Source organism: Phascolarctos cinereus, unplaced genomic scaffold (genome assembly GCF_003287225.1).
Source record: "Phascolarctos cinereus isolate Bilbo 61053 unplaced genomic scaffold, phaCin_HiC Scaffold_4;HRSCAF=312, whole genome shotgun sequence".
NCBI lineage: Eukaryota > Metazoa > Chordata > Mammalia > Diprotodontia > Phascolarctidae > Phascolarctos > Phascolarctos cinereus.
In genome coordinates this window covers 68,145,225-68,156,122 of record NW_027555847.1, presented here as the reverse complement: position 1 = coordinate 68,156,122, position 10,898 = coordinate 68,145,225, and the positions used below count along the sequence as shown (strand labels likewise).

General features: G+C 40.6%; 1 long non-coding RNA gene across 3 annotated transcripts in view; it reads left to right on the top strand.

Annotated features, from left to right (window-relative positions):
• Nucleotides 1–10,478, top strand: part of LOC110204993 (uncharacterized) — a 133,932-nt gene extending 123,454 nt beyond the window's left edge. For all 3 annotated transcript variants that reach the window (XR_013485846.1, XR_002323486.2, XR_013485847.1), the window contains one exon: nucleotides 9,740–10,478. This is a non-coding gene — a long non-coding RNA (uncharacterized LOC110204993). The remainder of the gene's footprint in view (nucleotides 1–9,739) is intronic.
• Nucleotides 10,479–10,898: the final 420 nt, after the last annotated feature.

The following is a 10,898-nucleotide window of genomic DNA, read 5'->3' as shown; positions in this document are numbered from 1 at the left end:
GCTTTTTGGACCTCTTTTGCCATTTGGGTTAGTCTATTTTTTAATTTGGGGGGGGGATTGTGGGGTTAAGTGACTTGCCCAGGGTCACACAGCTAGTAAGTGTTATATATCTGAGGCCGGATTTGAACTCAGGTCCTCCTGAACCCAGGGCCGGTGCTCTATCCACTGTGGGTTAGTCTATTTTTTAAGGTGTTATTTTCCTCAGCATTTTTTTTTTGAGTCTTCTTTAGCAACCTGTTGACTCATTTTTCATGATTTTCTTGAATCACTTTCATTTCTCTTCCCAATTTTTCCACTACTTCTCTTACTTGTTTTTCAAAATCCTCTTTGAGCTCTTCCATGGCCTGAGACCAATTCATATTTCTTATTTTTTTGGAGGCTTTGGATGTAGGAGCTTTGACTTTGTTGTCTTCTTCTGGTTGTATGTTTTGATCTTCTTTGTCACCAAAGTAAGATTCTATAGTCTGAGTATTTTTCTACTGTTTGCTCATTTCCCTAGCCAATTATTTGACTTTTAAACTGTCTGTTAAGGTAGGGTTCTGCTTCCAGTGTGGAGAATGTACTGTCCCAAGTTTTGGGGATTATGTGCAGTTGTTTTCAGAGACACTTCTAGGACCTGTAAATTTTAAGTTCTTCCAAGGTGGTGTGATCATAGGAGGGGTGTTTACTCCTTTCCTGGCCTGTACTGTGCTCCATGACCATTCTTTTCTGCCTTGGAACTGTGAGGAGGATTCCCTCTCCACTGCCATCACAAGCTCCACCTCACCAGCACTTCTCCTTGCCTCAGGACCACCACCTGGGATTGTGACCCAGATCCAAGCACAGGCAAAGCAAGAGAATCCTGCCTCAGTGCCAACAAAGAGATTCCCGCAATCTCCCTCTGATAAGCCACTCAATTCCCCCACCTTATGTGGGCTGAATGCTCTGGAAGCAGCCACCACTGCTGACTCCACTGCCACCACTGTACCCCCTGGAGCTGGGGCCCAAACAGCACTCCTCTCTCACCCAGGTCCAACAGATCTTTCCTACTGACTTTTGAAATTGTCTTTGGTGTTTGTGAGCTGAGAAGTCTGGAAACCACCATAGCTGCCAATGATTCCAATGATTCAGTCCCCTGAGGCCTGCTCTGGGTTTGCTGGGGCTCAGTCTGTGCTGGCGTGTTTTGCGGTAGACTGTGCTCCTTTCTCAGACTGGTGCAACAGACTTTTCCTGTCGACTTACCAGGTTGTCTTGGGATGGAAATTTGTTTCACTCTGTCATTTTGTGGATTCTGTTGCTCTAGAATTTATTTAGAGCTATTCTACAGGTATTTGGAGGGGTTTGGGGTAGAGCTCAAGCAAATCCCTGCTTTATTCTGCCTTCTTCGCTCTGCCCTCCAGAATCATAGCTTAAAAGCTGGAAGACACATTAGAGGTCATTTAGTACAACCCCCTTATTTTGCAGAGGAGGAAACTGAGGCTTAGAGAGATTAAATGAGTTAACTAAGATTATACAGGTAGTAAATGACAAGGCCAATATTTGGGCTCATGCCCTCTGACTCCAAATCTAGCCTTCATTTCATTGTATCATATTGCATGCCCCTCCCCCCAAAGAGAAAAGATAGGTTCCTTTGGGGAAAATGTACTCATCATCAAACAATTTAAATTAGAGAGAGTTTATTTATGAGGCAGGGAGCTCTCCAAGGGTCTCAAAATATCAGCTCTCAGGAGAGTCCTTGAAATATTTATAGTGTGGCAGTGGGGGCATAACGATCACTAATTATACTGGCCACCTGTCTCGTGTGCTGATATGACACTGGGTCCTCTGGGAATCCATTTCAGCATCAAAATTCAATAACTGGGAGTATTTTTATAATGATGATACTGACTGTTATTGGATTTATGAGAATATCAAAATCCACTTAATGATGTAATTCATTGTGGAAAACAATAAGGAAATTTCCAGTGGCATTCTCTCCTGTATAGTAATTTCCATCATGTTTATGTCTTGGAGAGAAAGGAAAGTAATAATTTACACTTCTGTGGCAATTTAAGGTTTACTACATCTTCACAATAGCCTTGTGATGTAGATGGTGCAAACATGACTGCCCCACTTTTTTAGATAAGAAGAAGGTTAGGAAACTTTCTTGAAGTCACACCACTAATAAATACTAGGGTAGGGATTAGAACCCAAACCTTTTGATTTCTTGTCCTATGCTCTTTCCTCTGTATAATTTTTCTTTTCTGTTAATAATTCCTTTATGTACAAAGTCTGCGTGATTCTTTAATCCACATTTGTTACAGTTGCATGACAAAAACCAAGTTATCATTCAGAAAAATGATTTAGTTAGCAGCGCATGCAGTGGCAAAGCAAACTGGGTTCATGGCTCACCATAGCCAAGAATCCTGAACTTTGGTTTTTACCCAGTTAATATACAGTTTGGAAGGAATGAAAAACAGGATGAAAATGTTCAGACATGTGGTTTCTAATTGGAGGAGGAGATCTGGAGACAAAAAGGTGAGGGTGAGGGTTGGCTGGAGGGCATTGGAAGACAAATCAGGAGACACTAAGGAGAGAAGGAAAAGGGGAAGTTTTGTAACATTCTTTATGTAGGGTGATTCATTTTTTGGAGAGGGGAAAGTAATCTTGTGATTTTTCCAAACTCAGGTGACTTTGATATTTAACTTTACAAAATGGTGGATAAAAGCTTCATGGAGTCATTAATATGATTTTGATATTACACATTCCACCCTTTAATTGTCTTCCTGGCCTTGGACAGCTTTAACTATTTGTCAAGCTCACAGTAACCTCCACTCTTTAAAATCTGTTTCTGATGCTTGGCTAAGGTAATAGTGGTATCCTTCCCTTTTCCACCACCCAAATTCAGGTCCCCATGATCTTATGACTGAATCACATTCCAGTCTCTTTACTGATCTCCTTGTGCCAGTCTTTTCCCCTCTCCAGTCTGTATTGTATATCATCACCACATTAATCTCTCTGAATACACTTTTACCATGTACCTTGCCTAATCAGAAACCTTAAATGCCTTTTAAGTAGAGTAGAGAACATATTTTTCTCTTTCTGATTCTGCAGGTACATCTCAATCTAGTCCAGCTTACTTAGGCAACTTCAGATCCCACTATTCCCCTAAAGGAAGCTTCCATCCACTTCAAGCAGGTTAGGCTCTCAACCATCCCATAGACACAGCACTCTCCCTCACTCTTTTGGCTTTGATTCTCCTATTCTTCCTTCCTATTGTGGCAATCCAAATCCCACCCATCCTACCAGCTAGTCTAAGCTGTTTTTAACCACATCAGCCCACAATGATCACATCTCCAATCTCCTATAGCTCTTATGTTGGCACTTCATCATTGGTTTCTCATCATTATCCCTTTCCTGGGTCAACTTTTCATAAAGAAAGCACCAGCTCTAGAATCAAAAAGCCTGGATTCAAAACCTGCCTCTGTTATTTCCTACTGTATGACCTTGGGCAAGTCACTTTCCTTTTCTGGGCTTCAGTTTCTTTATTTCTAAAATATGGGGGCTAAACTAAATGGTTTTTAAGGTCCCTTCCAACTCTAAATCTTTTGACCTAAGAGCACATCAAGTTTCCCCATGAAATTAACAGCTGGTGCTGTGATAGCGCTGTGCATTCATTTTCTTAGTTGATCCTCATATTACCATTATTTCACTGCATAATCATTGCAAATTTTATGCCAAATTTTTTTTTGCAATAAAGTGGGGTGACTATTATGTGAAGCTTAAAAAAATTGTGCCAGTATTACTTAAAAATCATTCATTACTAAACTGTCTTTGGTGCAAGATAAGGATGCATGGAATACTCATGAGTATATATTAAAACTGAAAACTAACAGTGCATGTGAGCTGAAAATTCTAGGCTTGTGGCTCTCAATGCACAAGAGATAAATGGTATCCATATGACTCTGGTGAATACATTGCTACTCTGTTTACCTTTTAAGCTGTATGATGAACAGAATTATACCATGCAACATATATGCAATGAAAGGTTATCAACCAATTTTGGGGATGAAAAAAAACAGGGTGTGGCTGATTATGTGGTGGTGACGATTGTGTGGTGAAATTAGGTAATCCTGTTGGGTAAGCACCTTTTTTAGAGTCCATTGGTGTAGCAAACTCCTGGTAAGTAAGCTCCTTCTGCCTACGCAGATCAGAGCTGTCCTATAACTCAGTGAGATAAGCATTGCATGATATCCTGAGAGAATTAGTGACTTTTCCAGGGTCACAGAGCCAGAAATGTCGGAGGCAAGACTAGAATTCAGATCTTCCTGATTGAGTCCATCTCTTGAATCACACTGTTCTGTGCTGCCCTTCTGTAGGTATTGTTATCCCATTTTACAGGTGAGGAGACTGAGACAGAGAAAGTGACTTATCCATGTTCATACAACTAGGATGTGTCAAAAGCAGAATTTGAACCTAAGCCTCTCCTAGTTCCAAGCCCAGTCTACTTTCAACTATACTATGCTGTCTCTTATCACCAGCTCCTCAAGAGCAGGAACTGTGCCTTGTACACCTTATAAAAATATGGGGATTTTTTTGTATCCTATAGTGATCAGATTAGCACTGAGCCAGTAGATAAGAAGCCAGTGTGTTCAGTGAAATAAAACTGTCTCTATCTGGATCCAAAGCACAATGAGGGACAATTCTGAATAAACTAAAGAGTGAAGGGAAAAGTCTAGACTGGACTCATGTACTTAATTACCAATTATTACACTAGAATGGACCTCTATCTAAATAATGGAATAGATAATTCCTCAGATTTGGAGCCAGGAAGAACCAAATTTAAAGCTTGCCTTAGACATTTACTACTCATGTGAGGCTGGACCAGTTAGGGCACTTTTTCAATCTCAATTTTCTTATCTGTGAAATGGGAATAATAATGGCATATGCCAAACAAGGTTGCTTGTGAGAATGACATCATGTGTATAAAATACTTTGCAAACCTTAAAGTGATATATAAATGCTGGCTATTATTATTATAGCTAGCTATTAGAATCATAACACAGGACTGAGGAATTGGGCATGATGATAGTAATAACCTGTATTTTATGGTTTACAAGGCACTGAGCCTTGCAGCAGTCTTGTGAGACAGGTTCTACCAGTATTATCCCCTTCTTGACAGATAAGGAAACTGAGGTTCTGAAATTTTAAGCAACCACTCCATGGTCACATAGCTAAGAAGTGTTAGAGAGGGGGTTCAAACCTAGGCTTGAATCCTGAATTCCAAGTTTAGTGATTCTCCTACTCTACCATATTTGCTTCTCAGTAGGCAGCAAACAGGATAAGGTAGCCTAGAGTTACTGACACCATCAGGTTCTTGGTCCAGAAGTATGTCAGGGGATAATTATGGCTGCTGCATAGTGGCACACTAATCCATAGTAGGTTCAGTGGATGCTAAGGCAAGAGTTTCATTTATAACTGGTCCTAGACACTAAAGGGAAAGAATTGGCAGTCCTTGAGACTGATATTTCCATTTTTGTTGGACACATAGATGGAGTTAAGGAAAAGATGAAAGCCCTATCAATCAATTATTTTACACATCTGTGTGTACAGAGGTTGCTGGCAAAATTTCAGATGAGGTGAAGTCAACTTTGGTGTCTTTCCATCTTTAAAAACAGGCTAGTACAGGAAAACAAAACAAAACAAAAACACAAACAACCACTAGATTTATAATCAAAGAACCTGAGTTCAAATCTTTGCCTTCTTATTATCTTTGTGACCCTAAAAAAGTCACTTTATTTCCTTGGACCTCAGTTTCCTCATCCATAAAATAAGTGGACTTGGTCTCTTGGGTCCCTTCCCACTTTCCACACCCCTCTTCCAACTACTAGAATCCCTTTACTTCTGTCTTTCAAATGCCTAACAGCCTCATGTTGCCATGTACTGTCCAAAACTTCTCCCCACTGTTCTCACCTATTTCTGTTTTCCCTGAAGTTCCCCATACTCTGAAATTTTTCTCTATCTCCCCCCATCAAAACTTCTAATGCCTCAGTTCAGTAAACCTGCCAGGAGGAAAGCAGTCTACTGATCTGCTCAGACTCTAAAGTGTGAATTACTAGTAGGCTCTGACAGCTGTGGGACTGAAGGATATGGAGGATTCTCATTTGAAAAGAGGATTCTCAAGTGGGTTATTGCAAAAGAATTTCTAATTGGTGGAATGTAGTGGTGAGAGATTCAGAAGCTAGGCATTCCTGTGACCCTTTCCTACTCCAGCTAAAATTCCCACCGCCAATACAGACTAGAATTTATACCTATGTGAGAAACCCTAAAATGAGAGTGGACAGCAACTTTCTACCCTGCTTCTGAAACCCCAAGATCAGCCAAAAGCTTAAGAACCAAGAATGCCGCAGTTACCAACTCATGGATTTGGAGTTCCTTCATCATCTTCTGTCATGTCTATTGTTCTGAACTTTTGCTGGACTTGGATTTGAAACTTAGGTGAAAGAGAATTATCTGATCTCAAAGAGGCTTCTTGTTTGAATTTCTAACATAGAAGGGGTTGGGTCAGGTAGACCAGGATTTGTTGTGTAATCCTATCTCATATAACATGATGAGGCCTGACTTTCTAGAAGATAATATAGGATAAAGGGCCAGAAGGCTTTCTCTTGTTTTGTTTTTTTAATGAAATTCTTCCAGGTTCGACACCCGCTAACTTTTTCTCAGATACTCATTCACTCCCTCTCTCTCTCTCTCTCTCTCTCTCTCTCTCTCTCTCTCTCTCTCTCTCTCTCTTGGCAGGGAAAGAAGGGATCACTCACTCTCTGGTTGTTTATTTAATGTGTAACTTACTGGTTGGAGGGGAGGAATGATAACCTGGGAGAAAAGAACAGCAATTATGGGGGAAAAGTTATGAAACAGGCTTTAACAAGTTCCTCAGTCATATGTCAACTCCGTCAAAAATTTCCCAAGTTTAGGAATAGAGACATGCTATGAGAGGAAAGAGAAGAAATATTGCTAGTAAATCTCCCTGGGACAAAAGATGCTGAGGTAGTGGCTGGGAACTCTTTATTTTTTATTTGTTCCCAGAACATGCCATATCACTGTTCAGCTACATGTATCCAGTGACCAAAAAAAACCCAAACCCCAAAACACACACACACACACACACACACACACACACACACACACACACACACACACAATCTTCCCAAACAAATACAGATGTGTGATAAAGTCAAAACTACTTCTTTCCTTTCTGATTTTTTGCCTCCAAAATTTTGGGTCTCTGGAGTTAAAAAGAGATTTTCCTGGGATCATTTTCTGATTGATTATCATTTGGTGAAATCTTTACTCTGTTGACATGTCATTAGAAAAGAAGACAAATGGTATCATTCAGGGGGGTAGAGGTGGAGATGTAAGGAGCAGTCTGAGGTTAAGTCCAGGTCATTCTGTAGGTACTCACAAAACCCTTAAATAGGGGAAAGAAGTCTGATTTTGGATTCAAGCAGGTTCAAATTCCATTTCTGCTATTTCCTACCTGTGTGACCTTGGGAAGGTCACTTCATATCTCTGGCCCTGAGTTTCTTCTTCTCCAAAAAGCAGGGGTTGTTTCTACATGGTCGTTGAGGTCCTGTCTACCTCTAAATCTGTGATCATATGAGTTAGACAGAGTTCTCTGTCTAACCAGGGAAACGGTGGTGCAAGATTCCTATCTGTCTGATTTGGCAAGGTGGACTTGGAAAGATGCCTGTCATATATCAGTTCCTCAGAGTAACTAGTTTTGGTGAAGCTCTTCATCCTTGCCACCAGCTGGCTACCCCAGCAACAAGAATTGGCGCCCATGAGAGAAGGATAAGAGAAGGATGGGAGAAGGGTCTGAAGAATAGACCGGAATAGTACAAGCGACAGTCTCCAAGAGGGAGAAGAAAAGAGGCCTCCAACAATGAAAGGGGAGAGTGAAAGCTTGGGCAGTCCCCTTCTCACCAGACCCATTCATATTCTCATCACTGGCTCAGAGAGGCAGTCTGCTCACTTTAGTTTATGTGCCCTTGGCAGATCTGAACATTCTGATGCCCTGGGGTCTCTCTGCCACCAGAATGGAAAAGAAAATCGGAAATGATCATTGACGAGGTCTGTTTGGTTGCGGAGGAAAGTTCAGCTGTCACTCGAGCTAAGCCTGTGAGAGCAAAAGAAGGCAGAAAGCAATAACCAGAGTGAAAGAAGAAGCACCTGTACATCTAAGCACAAGAGAGCAGATGTGGAGAGGCAGGGAGGGTGGGAAAGACGGAAGAGGGAGGGAGGGAGGGAACAGGAGAAAAGACCCCCATACAGATCTAAGGTCTGAAAATTGGGCTGGACTGCACGACCAGAATGAGAACAAATTCTCCTCATGGGGATGTTTGGATGTACCAAGTGTGCCAAACCCAGGCACTAAAAATGTTTAGGTGGGTTATCAACCTCTGCAAGGCTGCCCCATATGTAGAAGAGGTGGGCAGTGGTGACCTGTGCAGAATAATTTGAGGTCCTTTTCAGGCTTCTCTTCCTCCTAAATTCTTTTCTCATCAGCTGGTTGAGGCCCGTCATAACAGGGGTGTGGGGAGGGGAGAGGCTCAATCCTTTCAGTCTCAGTTATTTATCTCTACTAAAATGAAAATATCTTTGAAGGTAGAATATTTGATTATTAATCATTCACAGCTTAGTATAAATGAAAGATTTGCAAGCAGGTTTTTTGGAGGGTGGGGTGAGGAAGAAAGATAAAGCAAACTCCCTGGGGGGTGAGAGAGTCGGGGACTCCTATACCCCTCCCCCCACCACCTTCCCATACCCCTTCCTCTTTTCCATTCATAAGGGAGGAAAAGAGTATTGACAAGCTTCATAAACTTCAACATTTTTCCTAAGTTGGACAAACTTTTTCATTTTCATTCTTTACATCATTTCTTCCAGAAGCAAATAAGCTTTGACACAAAGAAAAATTAATTACTTTCATCCTGTGGTATCTGCCTAGAGTTTCATAGAATTCTGACCTGAAAGGAACCTTGGAATTTATCTAATCTATTTTATAGATGATGAAATTAAGGCCCAGAGAAGTTAACTATCCTGCCTAAATTCAGACAGGATTTGAACCCAGGTCCTCTGATTCCAATTCATTCCAAATTTGAGCACAGCACTCTGAATGACTGATAATGACTGATACCCTAATATTTTAATCATATCTTTGCTTAAAGTTCATATACATGTATATGATGCATATACATATACACATACATGTACATACATGTTTCTAACTCTCCTTCCAACCCTATCCCAGTGTAGTTTCAGTGGCCTTTTCAGCCATTTACTTATAAGTTATTATAAGCTTCTACTTTGTTGTTAATTTAAGTCTGTGGAGGGAGTTTCCATACCAAAGGTGCAGCAGAGAAACTAGACAGCATCTCTGATCCTTCCATTATCTATTCACTCTCCAATACAAATGTGAAAGCATAATGTTCTCCTCAATTTGCCCCCCTTATTCCCTTCTCTTCTTTCTAGAAAGATGACCTTCTTCTTTAATCCCTTTTATGGTTATTATAGATTAAGGAACCACAGACTCTTTTCCTAAAGCTCTTTCATTCCTCCTTTTCTCTTCTTCTTTTTCCTTCCTTCTCTCCTTTAAATTCATTCCCACCCTTTTTGACTGGTGCTGTACTATCTTCTCATTCAATTGGGTGGAAAAGGTTCAGCTATAGATGAAGCAGGGGGCAAATTCCACCTAGATAACTGTCTCTATTTCTTCTCTTACTAGGAGTCATTCTACAGTAGAGCCTATGAGAGAACAGAAGGCAAATCCTTACAAAGATGTGACGCTCTTCTTTTATCCTCAGGAAAGGGTCTTCTCCACACTCTTCAATGTAAGAAAGAACATTATTAATCTCATGAGCTGCACTGTACCTATGCCAACTGACTTTCAAATGTAATTCATATTAGAAACTAGAAAGGGTAATCATATTTAGAGGATCTTTTATGAAAATGCTTCAGACAAATTAAAAATCTCTCAAGAGCTCAGATCTGTTTCCTTTCAGTTGCTGGGGGTTTTTTTAGGGTTTTTAAAAATCAACTAATAGAATATGAGCCCATATTTGGCATAGGAAAAGAGGGCATATAATAGCTTTCATTTTGCCTATGAATACAAATGAGGTCCAAGAAATAATGGGGTACATAAGAATAAAATTAATGGGTATGTATATGTGTGGGTGAGGGTAGAATTTTATCTGTGACCTCAAGGTTTAACTTTATCTTTACTTTTTTACCATTCTATTTCCCCTTCTCTTTCCCTTTCCTATTCCCCTCTGTTTTCTTCTTTTTTCTTGTTCCCTTCCTCTTCCTCTTCCTGTGCCTTCAACCTCCCTTTTATGCACCTTTTCACTCTCTGAGGGCCTCCTTTTCCCCCACCTCAAAATAAAGCTTCAACTAGGAATTCCAGCAACTAAGGCAATTCAGTTGAATATGTATAGGTGTGTGGATGTAAGTGGGTGTGGTGTCTAAGGTGTACTTGTTAAGGGGCAGATGAACTGGGAGGGCAGGTAAGGATAAGGGTGGAGAAACATCCTGTGAGCTAGGTACTAGCTTTTGTAGGGAAAGAAGAGACTTGGAGATCAGTGGAAAGCAGATGGAGGGGCAACTAGGTGGAGTAGTAGATAGACACTGGCTCTGGAGTCAGGAGAACCTGAGTTCAAATCCTACCTCATGAGACTTACTAGCTGTGTGACCCTAGGCAAGTCACTTAATCCTAATTGCCTCACAAACATATACAAACAAAAAAGAAAGTAGATGGAAACCAATAAACATCTGGACACAATAGAGTGAACATTATAAAAGTGGTTGGTTGATGATAGTGGAAGAAGGAAGTTCCTTTTTTTTTTCTTCAAGTTTTTAGGTAATTGGGATTAAGTGACTTGCCCAGG